We start from the raw sequence: 7,107 nt of genomic DNA on the forward strand, positions 1-7,107 counted from the left end.
AATGAAATAAAGGTGGTATGAGTGTCACAAAACATTTAAGCAAAATCTACTATATTTACGACGCAATCGTTTTACATTGAGAGGCTACAGCTTCGAAAATTGAGGTTATGACGTGGTTTCTTGTAGTGGTAGGGTAGATATTCGTATGGCAAGGTTCCAGCGTGCACTAGCCAGTAATTTCCGAGAAAAAAACTTCAATTTTTTTATGATGGTAAAGTGGTTCGGTGATAGGCTATCAGTATTACACGCCGAAGATTATAGGTTTGACTTCTGTTCGATTACCCCTATTATTATTATATATAGCAACTAAGTATTGTATTTAATTAATAATTTAAAGAAATAAAAATGTTATATATTTTTTTCAAAAAATAACACTCCTTTGTAATGATTTTTCAATGTTATTTTTGAAAATAATTTTTCAGAATATGTTTTTGAATTTCTTATCATTTTACTAGGATTTGCATAAAAATGATCCATGTGTCATATTCGACGAAATGTCATGTACAGCGAAAGTTATACATTTTTATTTTAGGGAAAATTCTCAAGAAACAAAACAAATAATTACTATTGACTTCCTTTTGTGAATAGTATTTGTTTTACATTATTTTTTGTTCACCATGTATAGTTGTATTCTTGTAAAAAGCATGAAAAACAATATATTCTCTACATTTCGCAAAGCAAATAATATACGAATTTTCGTAATAAGTAAAATGCAATAAATAATTTTTCGGTTTAATAAGAAATAAAAATCGCAGAGTTAACCGAATGGTGAATCGAACACAGAATTTTACAACCCATAAAATGCCTTGTAGCCTTTGCAATGAAGTGATGTAGATTCAAGTAATAAAATTTCATGCAAAATCGCACGTTATAAGATTGTTCAAATATATTAAATCAATGTGTCCATAAGCTATTATACTGTCAGCCATTTGGCACATCTCGTTACAAAATCTCAGCATATCACCATTCACTAGTTAATCGAATTGAATATTGATTCACTTCACAGTTCAATGTGCAACAATATTTTCGACTCATATCACGTGAGATGTAAACTCAATTCAATTCTCTCATTGTATGTAACTTGTATGTTGAACTCATGTAGAAATATCAATTATGAGCTCTAAGCTAAATTTGACGCTAGAATCGCTTGATCAACTCTTGCGTCTCGCTGCCAGACATTCTACTTTCCTGTTTGCTCCAGGTCACTTCTGCATTTCATTATCATTGTTTTTACCTCTGTTTCATTCTCATCGTCGTTATAAACCTACGTAATTTCTACTGTTTACAGCAGACAGAATCTACTGTTATCAATTGTAGTAATCTACTGTGTCTCTCGGAAATCTACTCAAAATCAATGATTTCCTACTGAACACTTTCTGTAGGCCTAATGTGTAATGACAGTTGAGGAACTACAAGTGAAATATTCTTTTGTGTACTACATGTAATATTGCATGTAGTGTGTTTGAATTTGAATTCAAAATTTTGGGTGCGTCAGCACTTAGGCTATTTTGCACCTGTCACTTTATACGGGGTCCAGCCCCTTACCAGAACTAAAATAACATAACTGTAACGTCGTGTTGTAACTAAAATATTAAAATATTCTGAATTCGGTTAAAAGCTGAGGCTGTAAAGAGGCACTCAGCACCCACAAGGACCAAACACAGGACAACACAGAAAATTATACTGGCCATGAGGCCAGTCGCCAGAACCTCGTTCGTCTGCAAACTGAAGTCCAGGGTGTACTACGTGGAAGCAACAATTGGGTGTACATTCTTCGTGGAAGGTCATCCCTTACACCCTTGTAGTGTGTTTAACTCAGCATGTTAGCTGTAAATATAACTTTTTATTCCTCCTCACTAACAATTTGTTTTTATATCTATTTAAAATTTAAAACAACCTCACTTCCATGTAGTACACCCTGAACTGCATTTTGCAGACTAACGAGGCTCTGGTGACTGGACCTACTGTTAGTATAAGCTTTGTAGGACTGTGTGTGTGTTGTCCTTGTTTGTGCTGACTGTCTGTCGCTTTACAGGCTCAGCTTTTAACCCAGGTAAGGATATTTTAGTTTTCAGACACGCTTTTATTTTTGTCATAATAAGGGGCAGGACCCCGTATAGCGTGACGGGTGTAAAATACCCTAAGTTTTCAGGCACACAAATTGTAATTCAAATTTAAAAAATCTTAATATAGATGTTTCAAAACACCTATTGATCTACTGAAACCAGTACAGTAGAGAAACTGCAAGTGAAATTAATTTATTCAGTATAGTGTATAATATGTTAAGTTTAATATTTTGGCTGAAAATATTAATTTCATACCCCCTTATTATTTTTTTGTATTTATATTTTTTTGAAAATCTGAACACAGTAGATGTTTCAAAACACCTATTGATCTACTGAAAACAGTAGACAAAAGTTTCATTGGAGTAAGTATAAAAGAGTCATGAAATAATACCCAAAGAAGTCAACCATTATCAATTAATGTTAAATACTTTTTTTATTTCACTTTGCAAAACTTAGGAGCTCGAAATAATACATGGCATGCGATTTAGTAGACAGTCTGCTTTTCTGTGATTCATTCGTCGTGCCCAGTCGGGGATTACTACCGTTCAAGGTAAAAGGGGAAGGGGAAGAAATCCACCACAGTTCCATGACGTATGAAGTAACATGTTCACAGGCATTCAATACAACTGATAAGGGTTCAACTGACCTTGGAAGTGTGGGAAACACGTTTCACGCTGGTTTCCAGAATGCTGTGGCTAAATCTGGAACTAACGGTGGAATAAGAAATAGTTTGTAACATTTAACAATGACATTTCGCATTTACAAAATATGAGATATGTAGACTTTGATATATTTATTATAGTAGACGGTAGAGAATTACTTACCACGAAAGTCAAGGTCTAAATTGCAGACATCAAAATCTACTCCAGGTTGTAAAATACATTTGTGATAGACAGCAGATAGGTTAATAAGGTTTACAAGATTGCTAACGACTCTTAAGACAAACGTTCAACGAAGGTTATTGAGTGAGAAAATGGGAAATTGTTAAAAATAGCGGCCTAGTTGAGTGAAGATCGAAGGTTCGAATCTCTTATAGAACCGGCTATTTTTTGACACTAATTTTTGGTGCGCAATATATTTAATGTATTGTCGACATTTATAAGAAACAAAATATGAAAACTCTTCTCCTCCGTAACGGTGCGGTCTAAGACTCTGTGCTTTGGACTTCGACTGCAGCGGGACGGCATAGATTCGAGTCGTCCTGGGTTCTCGGCCTGTTATCTGTATAGGACCGGTGGCAACCCACCATCGTGAGGAAATTGGGGAGCTACGAGTGACTGGTGTAACCTGTTTTCAGATATCTTCTATAACGGCTGAGGGTTCGACGTGCTGACCAACGTCACCTCGTTGCCAGTTGAAGATAACTCTAGGTAGGATTGTGGAAGGGAGACTGACAGTCGGGAGATAGCCCATGGCCCTTCGAGGTTTTAAAATATGAAAACTATTCCTCCCGTAAATCTAATTTCTCGTCATTGTCACGTGAGATTTCTTTTCAGTATGACTCCTGCAATACTAATTAGTTCCTAAGTGAGATAATGAGATGGACAGAGAGATATTAAATTATGAGTTCACTGTTTAAAAAATAAGCATTAACACATTTTTATATTCACATATCTCTTTACAAATTCCTGAGCATGTCACAACAAATGAACCAATCTAGTGCACACTAGAGCCTTGGCTTATCGATACCTATGGGGTATCCTACAATTACAGTAAAACCACAACCTCAATTCTCGAAGCTGTAGCCTCTGCATGTAAAACGATTGAGTCGTAAATATAGTAGATTTTGCTTAAATGTTTTGTGACATTCATACCACCTTTATTTCATTTGCTACAAAGGAGTGTTTGGGTGTGTTGTTTATAAAGAGGCGGGTAGGGATTATATTTCTAATGCATATTGAAAGAATTGGTCTTAACTCATAATCATGCGGCAAGAAGGAACGCACTCGTGGGGTAGTGGTTATCGCACTGGGTTGCTACTCTAATGGTTGTAGGATCAAATCTCCACGGTGGCAAAAACTTTTCGTAAACTTTATTCGTTCCCATTGTTACTATTTGAATTAGTCTTCTTTGAAACTAACAACGAAAGATTATACAATTAACTCTCTCTCTTTCAAAATGATAATATGAGGACAGGTTTCTTATTATAAGAATTGGAAATTTTAGTGGTCTCAACGCATCTAAAATCCAAAATACTAGATCTACGTTATTTTCTACTGAATTCTAAATCCACGTTATACACAGATAGGCTAATGGGGCCTGGACCTACAGTTTAAAGTGAGATACGAACCACTATGTGTCTCCACTTGTTATCCTGCACTGAACGTAAAACAAACAGCTCCCCGCCCCCATTTTTAAAACAAATTTACATTAAATATGGTATTTATAAGATAATCATCATTTATTTGATTGTTTTTATTACTGAACGTCAAATGAAACATTTTCCACAATCACCTCTTCGTCCCATCTCTCCCAATATATTTCTGTCCCTCTCTTTTCCCTCTTCCCCACCCCCCACACACACGTATCAACATAAATATTTTCTTAAGTTTGTATGTGTATAAATATAACATTAAATACCCCCAAAATACTATTTATTTTCTACTTTCCGTCACCCCTGTCCCACTCCCACAACCCCTCATTATTATTGGCGTTCGCCAGACCAAGTGTTAATGTATTGACGTCTTGTAATTAGTGTGTCCTTTTCCGAGTTCCAGTCAGGTCGCATAATGTTTCAGATTCCAATTTAAATGTATCCCGAGTCGTGAATAGCCTATGTGTGCAAAAAGTGATGTTGAAACGAACTCTTGACCTCAATAATACAAGTTGTGTATTTTCTTTCAGCTGTGGTTCCCTCTTTTTGCGAGAAATAACGAATTAACCTAATCATTAACTCAACAAATAAAAATGCATCTCTAAATTAATTAATGAAAACTGTTATTACACCCAAACCACTATTTTATCGTAAATGTAAATGAAATGTCATCTCACGTAGTGAAAACAATGTGAAAATTGTTCTAATGAGTGATATATGATTATCAAACACATACATGAATACATTATATTAAGCTCGTGAACTATAATTGGGACAATTTAATACTAATTTGAAACGATTAAAGGCAATTAAAACGACAAAGTAAACTTTTGCGCAATCTTTCTGCCGATTCGCATTATTGAAACAATATTTAACCAATGAGGACATTATCTCATATTTGGAAATGCTGCATTGGTTGAACTTCCTGTGGACAAGACCGTGAGTCATGCCTCCTGCTCCTCCGAATCGTACTTCACTCTGATTGGAGGATCGTATATTTCACAAGACTTCCTTGTTTCAGAGCTACCAACATAATTTCGTAAGACTTAGAAAAAATCCATGCGACAGATTTTTTGAACATGACTGTACCACAGCGCCGTGCGGACGTATTGGCTGATTGGAAGTGCAGCGTCAGGGAGCGTGTCAGTGAAAGAGCTGGTGCGGTGGTGGTGTGCTTGACGTACGACAATTGAGTACGTTGTTTCGAAGCCGTTGTGACCAGTGTGTCTGCGTGTGCCACCTGTGCACTGCAGTACAGTATTCCATAATTGGCACTATCCTCACCGTACCATGGAACGCTACACATTTGTAGAACTGAGGGACATGCATTTTGTCTACGGCCTTGCAGATGGCAATGGCCGAGCAGCTGCACGCCTTTATCGCGGACGGTATCTGGAGAGGCGACAACCCGACAGCAGGTTGTTTTCGAACGTGCACCGTACCCTTGGTGAATCGGGTGTGTTACGTGCAGGCCATCATGTCGGTCACCCAAGACATGTGCGCACCGCGGCGGTCGAGGAGGACGTACTTGCTCGCGTGGACGACACACCGTCCACTAGCACCCGTAGCATTGGAGTGGGAGTATCACAGTCAACAGTGTGGCGTGTCCTTCATGATGATCTGCTGTATCCCTATCATCCACAGCGAGTCCACGCATTGCAGGCTGGGGATTACCCACGACGTGTGGAATTCTGTCAACGACTGTTGCAGTTTTGTACCGACGATCCCCGTTTTTTGCGCCATGTGCTTTTCACGGACGAGGCAACATTCACCCGTGAGGGCATCTTCAATTGCCGAAACAGCCATGTGTGGGATTATGAAAATCCACATGCAGCAGTCGAGGTGCACCATCAGACCCAGTTTGCAGTGAATATCTGGGCAGGTATCATCGATGAACAGATTATCGGTCCATACCTGCTGCCACCACGTTTAAATGGCCGCCTCTATCGCACCTTTCTTGCATCAGTCCTTCCAGAGCTGCTAGAAGATGTACCCCTCAACGTGCGACATCGTATGTGGTTTCAATTGGATGGAGCGCCTGCACATTTTGATGGCACAGTGCGAACCCTTTTGCACCGTACCTACCCACAGCGCTGGATCGACAGAGAGGGCCCCGTCCCCTGGCCCGCCCATTTGCCTGACCTCACACCAATGGATTTCTTCTTGTGGGGCCATGTGAAAACATGACCCCGGTGCCTGACAAGGAAACATTGGTAACGCGGATACTTGCAGCATCGGCCGAGGTGTGTACCATGCCAGGGATTTCTGATAGGGTTCGCCAGAATTTCCTGCGACGCTGCAATGCCTGCATTGAATGTGGTGGTCGTCAATTTGAGCAACTTTTGTAACAACGTCAGTCCGGGGTACGACTACGTACTACATACTATTCCTATCTGTAAGTGCACCTTTGCGTGGCAATAAACCTCCTGTGCCCGTAGTTGCTGTGTTTGTCCTGCTGGCGCACGACCTTTGTGTGACATCCCCTCGGTGCTGCTACGGGGAATCCCTCGTCCCGCATTTGTTGTCTCCTTGACAGGTACCATTCCCCGTCCGGTCCTCTTTCTCTTTTGTTTGCACCGTGCTTTGTTCTTGCTGCGGTGTCTCCCCACTGTGTTTGGGACTCCCCACACGCTTCATGTGTTTGTTTCCCGCTGTGCAATTGTTACTTCATGCTTCATTGCTTCTTTTCTCCCTACCGTTGTCGATCGCTACCCTTTCCCTTCACTT

The sequence above is a fragment of the Lepisma saccharinum genome, chromosome 2 (genome assembly GCF_977018435.1).
Source record: "Lepisma saccharinum chromosome 2, izLepSacc3.1, whole genome shotgun sequence".
Classification (NCBI taxonomy): Eukaryota; Metazoa; Arthropoda; class Insecta; order Zygentoma; family Lepismatidae; genus Lepisma; species Lepisma saccharinum.